At 34.9% G+C, this 19,221-nt stretch overlaps 1 long non-coding RNA gene across 7 annotated transcripts; it reads left to right on the forward strand.

The window, feature by feature from the left end:
* Nucleotides 1–11,638: 11,638 nt before the first annotated feature.
* LOC150034386 (uncharacterized) lies at nucleotides 11,639–18,591 on the forward strand. Of its 7 annotated transcripts, XR_016531031.1 has the most exons (6): nucleotides 11,645–12,750; nucleotides 12,824–12,991; nucleotides 13,195–13,281; nucleotides 16,946–17,007; nucleotides 17,503–17,673; nucleotides 17,745–18,074. It is a non-coding gene; the product is annotated as an uncharacterized LOC150034386 (long non-coding RNA). The 7 variants fall into 7 exon arrangements; XR_016531025.1 differs by lacking the exon at nucleotides 16,946–17,007 and adding an exon at nucleotides 18,577–18,591 and having other exon boundaries at nucleotides 11,639–12,750; nucleotides 12,824–13,281; nucleotides 17,745–18,467; XR_016531028.1 differs by having other exon boundaries at nucleotides 11,647–12,750; nucleotides 12,824–13,281.
* The last annotated feature ends 630 nt before the right edge of the window (nucleotides 18,592–19,221 follow it).

The following is a 19,221-nucleotide window of genomic DNA, read 5'->3' on the forward strand; positions in this document are numbered from 1 at the left end:
ATTTCCAATTTACATAATTGTCCCTAATCAATTTGTCTTAAGCTAGCAATTTTATAATAGAACTCGTCATTCTGAAATTATAAAAAAAAATTATAAATGAATTTCTTTTAAATACAATTAAGTTTTAGAAAAGTGATCATGTACCCATAATCATTCTTTTTTCAACGATACTTAAGTGATTTAGAACAAATGTTACCGTGGGGCAGTCAAGAATTCCTTCACAAAAGCAAGACAATTCTTAACCAAATACTATCTTCAGAATAATTCATATTCCGATAGTCACTTAGTTATCGTTTTCGGTCAAGATCATTACTAACATTTAGTAATACTTGTAAATGTAGATCCATCATTTTTAGATCTTATAGAACGGTATGAGTATGCCTCTGAAATAGAAGACAATATCCAAGACAGAACTATAAGACCCTATTCATTTTACTGAAGTCTGGGTTGTTCCAAATCCTATGTTACAACCCTCCGTAGGGATCACTGCGGTTAACAACTAGCTAGTGCCGCATGAAAAACGGCAGCAGGCGCAACATAAGAATCTCACGGTTCAGACTAATGAAGGAGACCGTAGGACAATGTTGACACATTTCCTTCACCCACTTACTATGAACGACTTCCCTCATCCACCTTGTTATTGACCCATGTAAACACTTTTTGTATAGAGCAGCCGAGGTAAAATCGACAAGAAGCCGAGCATGGATCTCAAGGTGTGAACTCTTGAGGACATGAGAGCTAATAACTTTTATTCTCCCACTAAAGTGTTCTAAATGTTTGGGTATATTTATACTTAGGCAAGACGGCTAATTTCATACAACCTAAGTCTAAGTGGTTTATCCAAATATAACTCTTATAATTGGATTTAACCTACAATGTCTAGGTGATACACCATTTTATTACCTCACATCGCTCACAAATGCTCATAAAACTAGTTACCAACGCTCAATTATTCGGCTATAATTCCCAGGTAGGAGTGTTCCATAGACCGTTAACTTAAATACCCCTAACCTTCAACAGGATTATATACCAGTTGAGTTTGTAACCCTAGTTTTACAAGTTTAATGACCTATTTTAACTATTAAAACAAGTGGTTAACCTAAGTGAGCATGCAACTGTTCTTTGTTATGAATTTTAAACGTCTAACAGGTTTTATAACGGCTTACAAAATTTAGACATGTTAAACATCCACGACAAAAAACAAAGGTATCTAATATAACTATTAATTTAAACATAACCCTAACATGCATACTATATATCATAACAATTATCACATACTGTCAATGCATGTAACATGCTTCCTACAATGGGGTTTTAAATCTACATGGTATATTGTATGCATATACATGAATTTATTTAATTATCACATACATCTCATGCATAAACAATTAAATACTAACTGTTATGGTATTCGTTTAGGCATAAACAAGCAAACAGATAGCTAACTATTACAAACAGCTTCATAACTGTCTTTGAACTGCTCAAACCGCTCCAAACCAAACCCAAAACAATTTGAACTGGGCTGGACGAGTCTGAACTGGACCAACAAAGCCTGAATCGGATTGAACTTTGAGTAAACCGGTCGAACCAGTTGCTCTAGGTCCAACCTCAATATGCTGCTAAGGCCAATCGTGTAGCGCCTAGAGGTTGGTTGAGAGGAAGTACACGATCACATAGTGTTGGCTAGAAGCTAGACGATCGTTTAGCTCTATTGCATAGGACTAGACGATCGTTTCCATCGCAGTGTAATCGTTTAGCTCTATCGCATAGTACTAAACGATTGCATAGCACTATTGCCCAGTGCATTCAAGTCATCGTTTAGTATCCACCACAGCTAAACGATCGCATAACTCCATCGTATAGAACATCATCGCATCGTATAACATTTATCTACACGATCGCTTAGCTCCGCGACCAAAAGAACGCTCAGTGCTATTGCGAGCATTTCATCACATCGTTTAACGTGCATCATTGCTAAACGATCATATAGTGCCATCGTTTAGCAAAATCAACGAATCGTCTAGTTCCCACGAATGAAACTAAACGATTGCGTAATGCTATCGTATAGCAAATGAACGCAACGCTTAGCTTTCGCAGGTACACGATCGTTTAGCGTTCAACATCACAACGACCAGCGCATATTACTAAACAATCATATAGATTTTCTTCTCATCGTGTAGCGTCTGGAGCTAAACGATCGTTTAACAACTGGACCTCAGCAACAGATTGAAGCAGAAGCTAAAAACTCTGGAACAGCAGCTCGACCTCCTTCGCTTGTTTCTTCAATTACATCTTAATTTTAATTCTAATGACTCCAAATAAATTACAGACTCTTGCTAACACATAAATGCTCATCAAACAAAGAGAAGGTGAGGCCTCTTGTTCAAGACCTAGAATTAGCACTTGAAGGGAACAACCTCTCTACTAACCCTAATCGGTTAGGAGTGAATTCCCTCTTACACCCTATGTTCCCAACTATTTATCCGGTCTTATCCCCAAAATGGTAAGCTTATTGGTCTACTCTCACCATTTGCAGATCAAAGGATAATCCCGAACAAACAAGAGTTCATAGTTAGCTCAGGATTAAGGTTAAGTTACCTAGGTCATCACTTCGAAATTGTCAGTCTTAAATAGTAAACAGCGTTATAAAGTAAGAGTGATAGGTTTCATGGTCCAATCTTGTACAAAACTCATTTGCACAGGACACCCCCACTTCTCATGTCTCAACATGCATGAATTAGGATCACTTCGTATGTAGCACTTTACAACACTTTGTAACAACTACAGAGTAGGTCGTATCCAATAGTGTTACTAGAATAAGGTACCCAATCTTATTCACATACTATAAATCATTTTGACTATTTACTCGAACTTGATCCACTTGTATATCTTCACATAAAGTTCAAGTACTCATATAATAGTCAAGGGACTTAGGTTTATTGGATTTCTAAAAAACAATAAATTCAACAACAACTTTATTGAATTCTCAGAATAAGTTCTAATGTTTACAAACCACGAGTTTTAGGACATAAAACCCAACACGTTTAGCTCCTGGTATTTACTAAACGATTGTATAAACGATAGATTAGTTTTCCCTACGCGATCGTTTGGACGATCGTTCACCCTTTTTCCTACACGATCGTTTAGACGATTGTTTACCTTTTTCTACACAATCATATAAACGACCGCTTACTTTTACTACATGATCATATACTTTACCTAAATGATCAAGCATATTGTCTATGCGATAGATGACCGTATCTCCCACTTGCTTGATCGCTGTGTACGATCGTTATTCCTCCTTCCCTCTACCAAATCCGAACAAAGCCCACACTTTGGATTCTCAGTCTAAGAATACTGAGGGCTCTAAGTGGTTTTATCTTCTCTGTTTCCTTCTGTCCGAGTGGTGACTGTTCGAGGTAGACAATTGGGCTTCAAACTCACTGTGAAGAAGAAATCTTCATCTGGTCTGATTTCTCGATCCCTTTAGCATTATGAAAGTATGTTTGAATGTATATGTGGTAATTCTGTCACAATGAATTGGAAAGATTCGCTTCCACTCGTAGGTACTCATGACTAAGAATTCCTTCAAGACCTATAAGAACTATTGTGCCACCGGCTAGATACCAAGAATCTGATTTTGCTAGTGTAGCATTAAGTGTTGTTATTTCTTTGAGCAACAATGAACCTACCAACTTTGAAGAAACAACAAGCAACCCCGATGCTAGACAGTGTGCCACATCCCACCCCAAACTACCCTCTACACCTGGATAGAATGGTGCCTGCAGCAGTTACCAACGATCCTATTAACCTTTACTCAAACCTTGAATACATACATATCGTCAATAAACCAACATATTAACTTGGAACTTAACATATTTACATTACAGGGTTTCGCAATATTGTTCATACATGAATATTACAACTTAGTGAACCCCATCTAGTATACTAGTCACTAGACAGACACATGTGTACTAACTAACATAGGTCTTTAATTACGCTTCCTTCAACCTGTTTCTTTGAGTGGCAGAGCAGTAGCAGAATAGTCTTTTGAACTGAAAGAAAACATTTGAAAACGTGAGCTCGAAGCCCAGTGAGTGACTTAATAAAAATATAAATCTCATGCTCAAAACTTGAAGCTTGAAACCATAATACTGAAACTAAAGTATACCAAGAAAACGTGTACATAAAACCTTTAAACCACCATTAAACATAATTATTCTTTAGTTGAGAACGAGCATACATCGCTCTAGCTCCCAACTTCTGTTACTGGGCAAGAGACCCATACTTTAGCCTCCCTTTGCTGGTATATAGCCTTGGAGAAGATATGACTGCCCTTATCCTTAGTTGAGAGTGAACTATTAGATCTAACCCTCAATGTCAACCTTGGTTGGGGAGAATCCTTTTGCTCAATCCCTTAACGTCGTATTACTTACATGCATATGGTTATAACTGAGTACCGTCATACCTTAGGTACTTGACTAGGATACCTTCTCATTGTCCTTCAGTATCCTTAGGATACCTTCTCATTGTCCTTCAGTATCCGTCATATAACTAGTCATAAACATTTAGTTGACAGGATACCTTCTCATTGTCCTTCAGTATCTATCATATAACTAGTCATAAACATTTAGTTGACAGAATACCTTCTCATTGTGCTTCAGTATCCATCATATAACTAGTCATAAACATTTAGTTGACAGGATACCTTCTCATTGTCCTTCAGTATCCATCATATAACTAGTCATAAACATTTAGTTGAAAGGATACCTTCTCATTGTCCTTTAGTATCCATCATAAACATTTAGTTGAACACTAAGGCTTAATGCTCAAATCATCATACTAGTTCATCTATCATACTGGTTCATCATAAAAATGGAGTTACTTAAACATACTGATAGTATTTGGACAAGATAACATATCTAAATCATGTCAATTCCATGGAAAACATGCTTTACTTAACATGAGAAACAGTTTCACAAATATGTTGCTTGGCAATCCATTTAAACACTTAGCATGAAAACTATCTTCAAGAAATCATAGTTTCTAAATCATTAAAACAGTAAGTCATCACATAGTCACTCACAGTTCGTTGGCCTCTTAACAGGTTATACGCCTCTCTTAGCTCTTCTTGGCCTGAAAGGACATAATTCCCGGTTAAATTACTCAGAATTCTTAGCAAAATACCTCAAATAGTTCATTTAATAAAGGAACTTTCATCAACAATGACATCTTTACTAGCGAGATCTTCCTCATGAGCGAGATCCTCCTCATGAGCGAGATCAACGAGATCCTCATGAGCGAGATCAAGCTTTTCCTGGCAAACTGTCATCCTAGTGATACTAACCTTACCAGCAAGATTCAACCCAATTTATAGCGAAATTCCCTTCTAGAGCGAGATCCTCATCACAAAATTAACGAGATTTCCTTCATTAGCGAGATCCTCTTTCTCTATATGGGCTATTTGCTTGTTCTTCCCAAGCAGCTGTCTGCTTATGCACAACTTCTCTGTTACAATTTCAAAAATTCATAACTCAAAATCCATCCCTTTTTTTAAGAAACTTCCTTCTACAAACATGTTTAGAATTGATTGGCAACATTACCTTAAACTTTTAGCTCAAAATTCCTTGTCGTTTAATCTAGAGATTCAAAACTTCATCATTGGCCCCAATTCAAGCAGCTGCCTGCTTGTTACACAATTTCCAGTTCAAACTTCAAAATTATATAACTCGATTTCCAGGCCTCATCTTAAAAAGTTTCATTCTACAAAGTTGTTTATAACTGAGTTAACAATATTTCTCAAATTTTTAGCTTAAAACGCTTCGTAATTCATCTTGGAGCTTCAACTCTTCACTGATGGCCTAGATTCACCCGAGAAACAAACCCTTCGTCTTTATTTTGCCTCTTCAGCCTTATTCTGGTGAGTTTTACTTCCAGCAGCCCAGCCACAGAAAATAGACACATGGAGCTTTCGAATGCCACTGGAATTACACAAATAGCCTAAGTAGTGTGTCCAAACCGACCTAATGAACTCGACCTTCTTGCTTCCACCCAAAATCCAACATGAACCCTCCTTGTGCCACCTGGCCCACTATTGGTGATGAAGGGCTAGGATTTAGCAAATTTTCTTTTGCTAACTTCACTCACAATATTACTTCAGCACCATACCTCATTAGATGACATGGTCTCATTCATATGCTTATTATGTATTCCACCATCAAACATGACCTTTCTTAGCCTAGTCAAGTTTTGTCCTACTTTTACACTTAGCTACCCAAGAGTCTATTTCTTCTAGCTTACATCTTCTACCCTTCCTAAGACATGGCTTCATTTAGCTCATTAGAAGACATCACATTACTTACTCTTATTTGAAGTAATTAGGGTCTGGATTTTACATAGTGGATTGAGGCAATGAATGATGAAATGAAGTCCCTCAACAAAATGACACTTGAAGAATAGTACCTTTGCCAAAAGGGTACAAACTTATCTCATATAAGTGGATTTACAAATTTAAAGAAGAGATTCCAGGTGTACAAAAGTCTAAGTTCAAGGCAAGGTTAGTTGCTAAGGGATTCACTCAAAAAGAAGGTATTGACTACATTAAGGTCTTTTCTCCAATGGTTAAACATACATCTATTAGGCTACTCCTTTTCTTAGTTGTGCAAAATGACTTGAAATTAGACCAATTGGATGTAAAGACAACCTTTCTACATGGGTTGTTGAATGAGATCATTTACATGATGCAACCTTAAGGTTATGTGAAAAGGGGAGAAAAAGCCTTGGTATGTTTGTTGAATAAGTCTATATATGGCCTCAAACAGTCACCGAGATGTTCGTATGAGAGGTTTGATGAAGTGATATCCAAGATGGGGTTCAAGAGAAGCTCATATGATTGGTGTGTTTATACAAACTCTAGTAGCTTCAAGGAACCGGTCTATCTACTTCTTTACGTAGATGACATGCTGCTGGCTGGGAGTTCCAAAGAAGAGTTGCGGCAAGTTAAAATGCTTCTTAAGAAAGAGTTTGATATGAAAGACCTAGGGGAATCAATAAGGATTCTGGGCATTGAGATTGAGAGAGACAGAAAACAGGGTAGATTGCAAGTTAGTTAGTCAGAATATTGTTCAAAAATATTGCAAAGGTTCAAAATGGAGAGTGCTAAACTAGTTGGCACTTCTCTTACACCTAATTTCAAGCTTTCAGCTTCAAATAGTCTAAAAAGTAAAACTATATGAAGGCTATTCCCTATTCCCAAGCAATGAGATCTTTGATGTACCTTATGACTTCTACCAGACTAGATCTGTCCTATGCAACAAGTATAGTCAGTAGATACATGGCAAACCCTGGTAAACGACATTGGGAAGCAATCAAGTGGATACTGAGGTATTTATGTTTATTAAAGGATGTAAGGGCCTTATATAGACAAAATGAGCCATCCAATGATGAAGTGTATAGTTATGTAGATGCAGATTATGCAGAGGATTTGGACAGAAGGCGTTCTTATCAGGCTATATTTTCCTATGGGGGAACAATTTGATAAACTAGAAAGCTAGTTTGTAGCCTGTTGTGGCCCTTTCCACAACAGAGGCTGAGTTCATTGCACTGTCTGAGGCTGTGAAGGAAGGTTTGTGGCTAAAAGGTTTACTAAACGATTTCAGCATAACATAAATAAAGGTTAGAATATATCGTGATAACCAAAGCTCAATCTACATATCTAAAAACCAACAGTTTTACAGCAGAACCAAGCACATTGATATTAAATATCATTTCATCAGACATGAGATTGAGAAAGGGGAAGTTGTGGTAGTGAAGATTCATACCTCAGACAATGCAGTTGATATGCTAACCAAAACAGTTCCATTAAACAAGCTTGATCGATGCTTGGATCTTCTGGGGTTCGAGTTACCTGAAAAAGGTTAGCTCAATTCAACTCATCAAGCAAAGAGGGAAAGGTACTCTGGATGATTACAATGGTGGAGATTGTTATAGAAAGAATCAAAAACAAGAAAAACATCGTTGCAGGCAATTGAATCGTTGTCGACTTCTTTCTGTTATGTGTTGTAACCACCAAAGCTTTATCGTTGACCATTGCGCCTGTATATATAAAGAAAAATGAATGTGAGAATGATATAGAAAATAAAACGAGAGAGAGTAAGACATTCGTTCTGCAATAACTTTGAAGAAGAAGTAATAAAAGAGACCTTCCCAATTTGCACAGTGGACGTAAGCCTTTGGTCGAACCACTTAAACTCCTATGTTCTTTCTTTCTAACTCTACAATCTTTTAGCATTTACTAAAGTATCGTTTACACGATCGTGTAGTTCCTATCGCATCGTGTACTCGATCGTTTAGCTCCACGTCCAATCAATCATCTAGCTCTTCAACTGTTGTCTATACGATCGTTTAACTCTAGTCAACTGTCGTCTACACGATCGTCTAGCGTTTCGTCCGATCGTTTATACAATTGAACTATCGTTTAGTTCTTGGAGCTTCATCTACACGATTGAGCTACCATAAGGTAAACGACAGAAGAGTTTCAAGCCTCAAGCATACAGCCTCCCCTAACTCTTGAATGTACCTGACTACTAAATCTGAGTAATTTGTGATTGTGAACGTAAAGATCATAGTCATCTGGGACAACAGAGCATGTGGCTTTCATTTTAAATTGTTTAAGTTAGAGATACTTTAAATTTAATGTACTAATTCTAGTTTGATTTCTTTTTATGTATTTTCTAGTTTGAGTGTTGAGAAAAAAATGTGAGTGGTACAAAAGCTTTGAAAGAATGTTATTGGGATCAGAGATAGAATTCTGTGTGATCATAATAATTTTTTATATAGTGGTTTTTTTTTTATGTGGGTTGTAGTTAATCTTCGAATTTAGAGTTTTCTACGTAAATTCTTGTGTTTACTAGTTTTATTGTTTTCTTTTAATTTATCAATTATTTTTTAGTTTATACTTGCGATAAGCGGTAAGAGGTTTTTTCCAACAAGGAAAACAATGCCGGTCATAATTTAGTTACTTTGACATTTTCTTCGAGGTCATCTAGGAATCTAAAAACATATCTTTCCATCTTTTGTTTTATGCCTTCTTTTCGAGGAGGAGTAGATTTTGGTTGTTGAGTTGTTTTTTATGTATTTAAGGACGTATAAACATTTTCCATTAGATCATTCAATTAAGAAAAAACGGTACCTATTTTCTTGAAAGAAAGTGCATGGGAAAGATAATTCCAAAGCAAAATTGACCCAACAAAAAACATGGACTGCACATAAACTGACTAAGGACTTTGGCCAAAGATATTTCACATTGAAATGAGTCAAAGTTTGAAAAGGAAAAAGAAAAAAGGAAAAGGAAAGCCAAAGTGATGGGGAGAAAGAATATCTACTTTTGTTGAGAAACTAAAAGGTATGCATTTAATGCATTATTGAAGATTCATCACCTACATTTAAAGCCATGGCAAAGCTGTTTGGTGGGGTAGGTTTTATGACGGCAAACTGAGAATTAAATCTTTTACCTTTATGATATTTTCTTTGTTTACCTATCTCATTAAAGTTTTAGTTTTATTCTTAATACCTACTTTCAAATTTGAAAAATGATTTGAAATGGTAAAATTGTTGAAAATATTTACAAGATATAACAAAATTTTAAAACTATCAATGATAGACACTGATAGACTTCTTTTATAAATTGATCATTATCACTGATAGACACTGATAGAAGTCTAGCAATGTCTATCATTAATAGTTTTAAAATTTTACTATATTTTGTAAATATTTTGTTTTATTTTTCTATATTTAAAAATGTTCTTCAAATTTTCTACCTATAATTATGGGAAAAAAAAATACTTTTTGGTCCTTATGTTTTGAATCTAGTTTCTATTTGATCCATAAATTTTAAAATGTTACACTTTTATTTCTCAAATTTTGAGTTTGATTTCAATTTAGGCATTAGATATTACAATTTTATCATTGAGGTTTGAGTTGGATTTTTGTTCAATTCGGTATCGAGGTTTCAAAATACATATTCACTTCAATCTTTAGTATTAAATGTTTGTTAGTTAATTTTAAAATATTAAAAGAATTATAATCAATTAAGTTTCACTACTTTTTCCATTACTATTAAAATTGATTTTAAAATTTCACTAAATAACTATTTTAAATTAATTAATAGACCTCGACATTAAAACTAAAGTGAGTATTTATTGAGAAATCGAGGTTAAAAGTGTAAAACTTAGAATCCATTGTATCAAATTAAAACAAAATTCAAATTTTAAGAATAAAATTGTAATATTTTGAAACTTAATGATTAAATTGAAATCAAACCTAAAATTTAAAGATTAAAGGGTAACATTTTGAAACCTAAAGTCCAATCGAAAGCTATACCTAAAACTTAGGGACCAACAAATTTTTACGTAAAAATCCATTTAAGTTTATTTTAACTTGTTCTTACATTTATAAAAAAGAAAAATATAAGGGCTTGTGTTCTAAACTAATTTTGTGTGAAATATAGAAACAAATAGTGTAAGATCGAAAATACGAAAATGAAATATATGTGTAAATTTAGATGTCTTAAAATGGAATTTGAAATATTTCCTTTTATTCTTAAGTCTTATATGTTAGTTTTAGTATTAGGAATGATAATATCTAGGGTAAACAAATAGATAGCCAAATAGGAGTAGTGATTTTGAAAAATAGCTCACCTTTTTCTTTGTAAAAATAGCCAAATGCATAACCAAAAGAAAAAAAAAATCTCTTTGAGCGCTTTGCTTCTATCATGATTTCTTCTTAATATTGGACTATTGGCCTGGTTAAGGATAATATCATGAATAATCTTCCAAGCACAAATTTTAGCCCTAGATATCATATTTGTCTTTCACAACTTCCTCTAAAATTAAAATCATATCCATGGGTCTTTTTAAATACAACTTTTGAAACTTTTTACTATAAAGTATAAATATTTTTTTAGATTTTTCTATTTATAAGAATTTTTCAATAAATTATTTTATATTTTAGTATTGATTATAAGGTAGTTCAATTCTAATTCTTCCTTAAGCTAAATTAAAATGATTTGAAGGTATTAGTATTTATGCTTTAGAAGTTCACATAACTAAACATTTGTTATCACCAATCAACTAGTGTTAGCATATACTTTACGAAAAATTACACAAACTATCCTTGAATTAGTTACAATCACACATTACAATAATACTTGTTATCGTACCATTACTAATTATTTACTTCAAAATTTTGGAGCTATGTTTACATATTTACAAGTATTAGCAAATTTGATATTACAAAGGGTTTGCTTAATTTTACTTTAGAGTTTAAATAGTTTTGTTATTGTTGCGGATGTTGATGTGAGACTCTGAGCAATGGGTTCATCTCGATTCCTATAAGCTTAACTTAGTTTTTGGACCAAAGTAATGTCGAGCAAAGTCGAGTATATATCGTTAGTGTTCATGGTAGGAAGTTCCAATACATATATTGTTGCAATTGATGGGCTTGAAAACTAAAACGGACTGAAAAACTATTTGGGCTTTCCAAATAGAAACACTGGCCCGAAACAAAAGCAATATCACTGGTTGATTTGAGCGGAAACAAAAAACTATGTGCTAAAAGCACAATCCTCGTGAAGAATAATCTTCATCCTACACGTTAATGGCCCTGATCTACTTTAAGCACTCAGAGAAATTAAAGAACTTTAGTAACTAATCCTAATTTTCTTTCTTGCAGACGAAACCGATAGAAAAAGAAAAGCAGAGGGAAAATGTTGCCGAAATTTCTTCTAAACGATGAAGAGCTGAAGTCTGCGATCAAGAAAGTAAAGAAGATGAAGGGAAGAGGAAGGAACACCAATAATTTACATGGTTCGGTCAAAGGAAGCCTACATCCACGGTAGAAGCTGATAATTGCTTATCAGGGAGCTACAAAGTGTATTATAAGATGAGTTTCTGTTTTCTGTAGCTATCTATCTCTCAATCTATTTTTTCTCTCTTGAATGTACAAGTAGATTACAAATGTATTTATAGACAGCTTGTGTAACTAATTTTGTTTTTTACTGCTTGTAATAACATATATGTTGGCCTTTTTTCTTTCTTTCTTTCTTTAACTTTTGAATGGGATTTTAATGATTTGAACAAGAACATCACCGATTGTGACATGCATGTATAATGTTTAGTGAAAATTATAAATGTGTCATTGGTATATTTTTGTTGAACCGTTATACATTTATTATGATTGGTGTTAATATGTTGTAAATGGTATTGTAAATGGTATATACTGTTGTATGAACAAATTTTTTTAAGATGTTTTCTTTAAACTTATGTTTTCCTTAAACTTATGTTTCCAGATTTGATAGTTTGTTTTCAAAATGTAACTTCTATCCTCAAAGAATGGATATTGAACTCATCCAATTTCGATTTCAACATAAAAATCACCCATTTGTATTCATTTGATCTGATAGATTACGTATAGGTTGCATATATGCTGCTTTATAGTATATAAAGGTGGCTACATGACTAATTTAAAGTCTATAATTTTAATCAGTGTCAGTTGATTTTTTAACTGAAAATGTTGGCCTGATGTTAAATTGCAGGCCCAAAACTAAGCTGATGAAGTCTGGTCCACGAAAGATGAGGGTAGGTGAAATGAAAGATTGAGGAAAGACCACGATTTTGAGCTGAATTGAAAACCACTTTCTCTTTTCTAATGTGAAGGAGTGAAGATCATATGGGAAATTAATTTTGGTAAAAGGTAATTTCTCTCTCTTTTTACACGAATTCTGAAACTCTCTCAACTCTCTCTAACCATTCGTTCTTTTGACAAGATTTTTGCAGGTGAAAATCAAAGATTATGAAGCATGCAGTTCACAAATGAGAATAAGAAGATGAAGATGAACACAGTGATGTATGTGATGCTGCTTGAAATTCCTACATCCATGGGGAAGGAGTGGTTTCGATTAACAAGAGCTACAAGACAATAAGAACTTCTCTTTGTACATATTTCTTTTAAATTTTTAAGTGTCTGTAGTAAATGCAAACATCTATGTATTTATAGACTATGGACTGTTACACGAATTTTTGTAATATGTTAAAGAAAATAGGACCGTTGAGATCAAAATCTTCATAAAGCTCCACCTTGATCTCAATGCATGTAGCTCTCTTCCTTCCAAATCTGATATTGTCTAACCTTTTTCAGGTAACTGGAAGCCAATCAGCTCGAGACACTTAGATAGCTTGAGCTTTGTAACATGCTTTTGTAAGCATGTCAACAACATTTTCAGAGGTATGAACTTTCAACACTTCTATTTCTTCTTGCTCTATCTCTTATAAAATGGTATTTAATGTCTATATGTTTTTTCCTAGAGTGATATTGTGGGTTTTTGGAAAGATGGATGTGGTTGTCATAATAGATTTTAACTACTGGTTGTGATATACCAAAGTCTGCCATCAAGCTCTTTAATCACAATGCCTCTAGCTTCTGCCAATGCCATATATTCTGCCTCTGTAGTTGATAGAACTGTGATTGATTATAAATTTTCCTTCCAACTTAGAAATTAGGACCATATAGGAATAGGTAGCCTGATAAAAATCTTCTTTTGTCTAAATCCCCTGCAAAGTCAGAGTCAACATAACCTTACAACTCTAGTTCTGATTCTTGTGTGTTCTGATAAGTCAGCACTGCATTTTTAAACCAAATGAGATACCTAAGTATCCATTTAATAGCCTCCTAATGCCTTTTGCCACTTACTAAACTAGCACAGTAGGTTAGATCAGGCCTTGTAAAGATCATCAAATACATTAAATTGCCCACTACTTGACCGTAAGGAACTGATTGTATATGAGTTAAATGTTCTATGTCTGTTTCTATAGGAGAATTAACTGAAGATAATTTCAAATGATGTGCAATAGGAATAGATATTAGTTTAACATGAGATAGGTTGAATCTTCTGATTATTTTATCACAGTAGTTAGCCTGACTGAAACTCTGTTTCTTTTAATTTCAATCCCTAGGATCTTCTTAGACTGACCCATATCCTTCATGTCAAATTCTCTCTTTAGGAGATTCTTGACATGAGTTAGTTCACCTTTAGAACTCCGTGTTAGCAACATATCATCCACATAGAGAAGTAGATATACCTTCTTATAGATGGTTGAATTCACATAGGTATCTTCTAAAAATCAATGCTCTTTATGTAGTTATTAAACCTTCTATACCAGCATCTAGGGGGCTATTTAAGTCCATAGATAGACTTTTTTAGAACACAGTATAGGTCCTTTTTCGCCTTTTCCTCAAAACCCTTAGGCTGCACCACGTAAGTTGTCTCATCTAGATGTCCATGTAAGAAGGTAGTCTTCACATCTAGTTGATCTAGTTTTGATAGAGGTACGTTTTGCAACTGTGGAGAAGATCTTAGAGTAATCATTGCCTTCTTTCGGTGTAAACCCCTTAACCACTAGCCTTGTCTTATACCTAGGCTTTTGTTCTGTAGTAGTTCTCTCCTTTTGTTTAAAGATCCATTTGGATGCTATTGGTTTGCATCCCTTAGGAAGAGGAGCTAGGGTCTAAGTGTTATTCAAATTTAGTGATTGCATTTCCTCACACATAGCTTCAATCCAGTTCCTTGCATTAAGGTAGCTCACTACCTCTTCAAAGGTATCTGGTTCTTGGTCATTTGAAGCCGTTGTAACATTCAAAACTAGATTCATATAATTTGTTTCAGTATGCGTAGCTGGAAGAACAATCACCCTTCTCTGTCTGTCCCTAGCTAATGAGTATTGACTCAAATTAGGTTGAGCTTCAACACTTTCAACTTGCTCACCTGTTGTTTCTTCTTCTTCTTCTGGATCACTTAGAGGATTTATAGTTGTGGATGTATCTTTGGGATTGTCCACCTCAATTCTATTGGTAGGACTCTTAAGGATTTCAACAGTAACATTCTCCCTTTGCATAAACATTTTTTTTTCTCTAAATGTGACATCTCTACTGATAATAAATCTCTTCTCAATTGGATTCTACATCTTGAAATCCTTCACACCATCTGTAAACCCCACAAACGTACACTTTATAGCCCTAGACTTAATTTTTCCCTGGTTTTGATATATGTATCCAATACATCCAAATACCCTTAGATTTTCTAGGTTATGTGGATGCTTGAACCATTTTTCTTTAGGTGCTAGGTAGTCTAGGGATGTATGTAGGCATCTGTTTAGGATATAAATTGTATAGGCAGTATCTTCAGCCCAATATTTCTCACTAAGTATATCATCAGACGGTAAGCATCTTACCTTTTCCATGATGGTTCTGTTTAGCCTCTCTGCCATCCTATTTTGTTGAGGTGTAAATCTAACGGTCTTGTGCCTTGTGATTTCCATCTCTTTACAAAACTTATTGAACTCATCACGACAAAATTCCAAATCATTGTTTTTAATTTCCTTTGAGGTTTGCTTCTCAATCATGAGTTTCTATTCTTTAAATTTATAAAGAATTTGATCTTTAGATTTAAGAAAGAAAACCTAACTTTTCCTTGAGAAGTCATCAATAAAGGAAAGTAAATACCTAGAGCCACTTAGGCTTGGTGTTGGGGCTAGTCCCCAAAAATCTAAGTGAATGTGGTCAATGATGGCTTTGGTTGAATGTTGTGCCTCAGTAAAGTTGTATCTGATAGCTTTTCCCAATACACAATGTTCACAAAAAATGAGTTGGTCTGTAATTCCCTTAGGTAGAATACCCTATTTGGACAGAATTTCCAGCCCCTTAGCACTGATATGAGACAATCTCTTATGCCAAGTGTCAGCCTTTTTCAATTCATTAGTGGTCACTGCCTAGGCCCCTGTCATCATTTCAACTCCTCTGACCATAAATAGGTCATTGACCTTTTCTCCAACCAGAACCACCTTAGAATCTTTAAGAACTTCAACAGTCCTCCCTTTCCTTGTATTCACACCCCACTGCATCTAGCATTCCCAAAGAGATTAAATTTCTCTTGAGAAGTGGTACATGTATTATATTTCTAAGGAGTTTCACAGTCCCATCTTTAAATTTTAAAGACACTGAACCAATCTCTTAAATTTTACAAGCTTGATTGTTGCCCATGTAGACCATTTCTCCATCAATTTCTTTGTAGGTATTAAACCAAGGTCTCATAGGGATCATATGAGCGAGAGGGGAGGGATGAGTGAGAGCGAGAGGGGAGGAATGCAGAGAGCGAAAGGGGAGGATGAGCGAGAGCGAGAGGGAAGGATGAGCGAGAGCGAGAGGGGAGGATGAGCGAGAGCGGGAGCGAAAGGGAGGAATGAGCGAGAGCGAGAGGGGCCTTTTGTTGCAGATTGCAGAGAGCGAGAAGGGATTGGGGAAGGGATAAAAATATATATATAAATTTGGGGTCGGGGATTAATCGGGGTCGGGGTCGGGGTCGGGGATACTGTCCTCATCCCCGCCCCGTCCTCGGATGAGGCCCCGAATAAATTCCCCAATTTGACCCCATCCCCGGCCCGAACGGGGCGGGTCCCCGCAGGGACCCACCTCATCGGGTTTTTTTTGCCAACCCTAGTTTACATGATTGGTTTTGTCTTGCGTTGAGGCTAGTGCATCGGAGTAAATATAGAAGCCTTCTACAATAGAGGCTTCAGGCTATTTTCCTTTGACCTCTCTCTCTTTTTCCTGATTCTTTCTCTTTAAAATAAAATAACCTTTGATCAGGTAGCATTTCTTTTTGTAGTATTTGCACTTGATTTTCTATTTAGGCTTATTCTCATCTGTATGTTACTATTTTCCTCCCTTTGAGTGATTTGGCTTGAAATTTCCTTTCATAAATAACCCTTTACCACTAGGTTGTTCCTTCTTCACTGATTGTAATTCAAGTTCTCTTGTTCTTAAGGTTGTGATGATTGCAACAGTGGTTATAGTATCAATTCCGTATTTTAAAGCATTTTTAATTTCTCTGTAGGAGTCTGATTGAGAGTTTAGAAGCACATAGACCTCATTTTCATCACCAATTTTCTCCTCAAGGTTCGTAAACTCAACAATAATTTTCTTAAGTTCATCAAGGTTGTCAGAAAGTGATCTTGATGAGTCCATTTTGAAAGTAAAGAACTCTCCCTTAGGTACATCTTATTTGGAAGATTCTTAGTTGCATACAAACCTTCCAACTTAGTCCAAATCCTGTAGGTTGTCTCTTGATCAAGGACTTGCCTCAAGACATTGTCACTTAGATTTAGAACCAAGGTACCATAGGGTACCAGCTCCCAATCTTCCTTCTCTTGAGCTGTGACTGTGTTTGGTAGGGTAGATGGATCAAGATGGGCCTTGTGAGCCTTCTGTTGGCCAAGAATGGCTCTGATTTTGGCTTTCTACAGGCCAAAATCACTCTTTCCATCGAACTTCTTTACTTTAAATCTTTCTACTGCTATGACTTCACTGAATCTTGATGCTTGATTCTCCAAGAACAAAAAACTAGTTTTTATGTTTTGATACCAATTTTGTTGGGATGATGTTAAATTGCAGGCCTAAAACTAAGCTGATGAAATCTAATCCATGAAAGATGAGGGTAGGTAAAATGAAAGGTTGAGAAAATGCCACGAATTTGAGCTGAATGTAAAACACGTGGTGAAAACCACTTTCTCTTTTTTTATGTGAAGGAGTGAAAATCATATGGGAAATTAATTTTGGTAAAAGGTAATTTCTCTCTCTCTACACGAATTTTGAAACTCTCTCAACTCCCTCTAACCATTCATTCTTTTGACAAGATTTTTGTACGTGAAAATCAAAGATTATGAAGCATGCAGTTCACAAATGAGAATAAGAAGAAGATGAACACAGTGATGTACGTGGTTCGGCTTGAAATGCCTACATTCATGGAAAGGAGTGGTTTCGATTAACAAGAGCTACAAGAAGATGAGAACTTCTCTTTGTACATATTTCTTTTAAATTTTTAAGTGCCTGTAGTAAATGCAAACAACTATGTATTTATAGACTATAGACTGTTACATGAATTTTTGTAATATGTTACAGAAAATAGGACTGTTGAGATCAAAATCTTCAGAGAAAATTTGGAGAAAACTCTTACGTTTAGTGTATTCATATAGTATGCTAATGATGGTATATATAGTACAGTTCAATATAGTATGTTTAATGAATATTTGCATGATTAATCAGTACAGTTCAATATATACTACATTATATTTTATACGTTGTTTATATGGCTCACATATTGACGATAGTTCTGCATTGTCTATATTGTTTTGTTGCTAATATTAATAATGGATCATGTCTACTGGAAACATGTAGCACATAACTAATCTGCATATGTTATATGTTGTATGAATGTTTCAGAAATAAACTAAGATATGATTCGTCTAAAGCTTTCTGTACAATGTAGTGATAGGCGAAGGAGCAAATGACTTGTTAATTCTTCAAGTAGACAAATTCCATCCAATGAGAGGGTACCTATAATAGTAGATGATATATAGGTACCTTTGTAGTTTGCCAATAATCAAAATTAGAATTACTTTGTCATTCAGGTACATATTTAAATGCTTTCATCCCTTGTATATTAAATAGTATATTGTATATTTGTAGGATGAACCAATAGGTATCCAACAAGAACATAAACTAGAACGATGGGTCCCTACTGTAGATCAATTAAATAGAAGTCTGTTTGGGAACATTGGAGAAGAATTTGTTCCTATTAAAGTCGTAATTGCCTGAAGATGTGGAAGAAAATGAACAGCAGGTTATTCATATACGATATATATTTAAATATATTTCAAATATATGCAGCCGGCACCATTACTAATAATTTTTGTTGTGTATGAATTTATAGGTGTCTGTACATGTATATTTTGGTGTGCATGCATTAAGGTGTCACTATAACAAATATGACTTTCTATAGCATCTAAGTATAACATTGAGGTCATTCATTAAGGCCCATTGGGCTGAAAAGTTTAAAAAAAAAAAAAAAAAAAAAAAAAGTGACGCTAAAATGGAAAATTTTCCTTGTCTAGCAAGGGTTTCACTTGAAATTTTGAGTTTCTCCTATTTATTTGTCATATGGTGACCTTGATGATCTTGGCAAGGGTCATGTCTCTAAATATTTGTTTGTTTGTTGGTCCTTTGAACTTTTCTTGATAGTATTTGGTCTATATCTGCTCTATCCAAAACCAAAAGAAGATTATTATCAATTACGAATGTTGTACCATTTGAGGGTAGTCTCCTTTTATTTAT

Source organism: Benincasa hispida, chromosome 8 (genome assembly GCF_027475165.1).
Source record: "Benincasa hispida cultivar pf3 chromosome 8, pf3_genome.v1.1, whole genome shotgun sequence".
Classification (NCBI taxonomy): domain Eukaryota; kingdom Viridiplantae; phylum Streptophyta; class Magnoliopsida; order Cucurbitales; family Cucurbitaceae; genus Benincasa; species Benincasa hispida.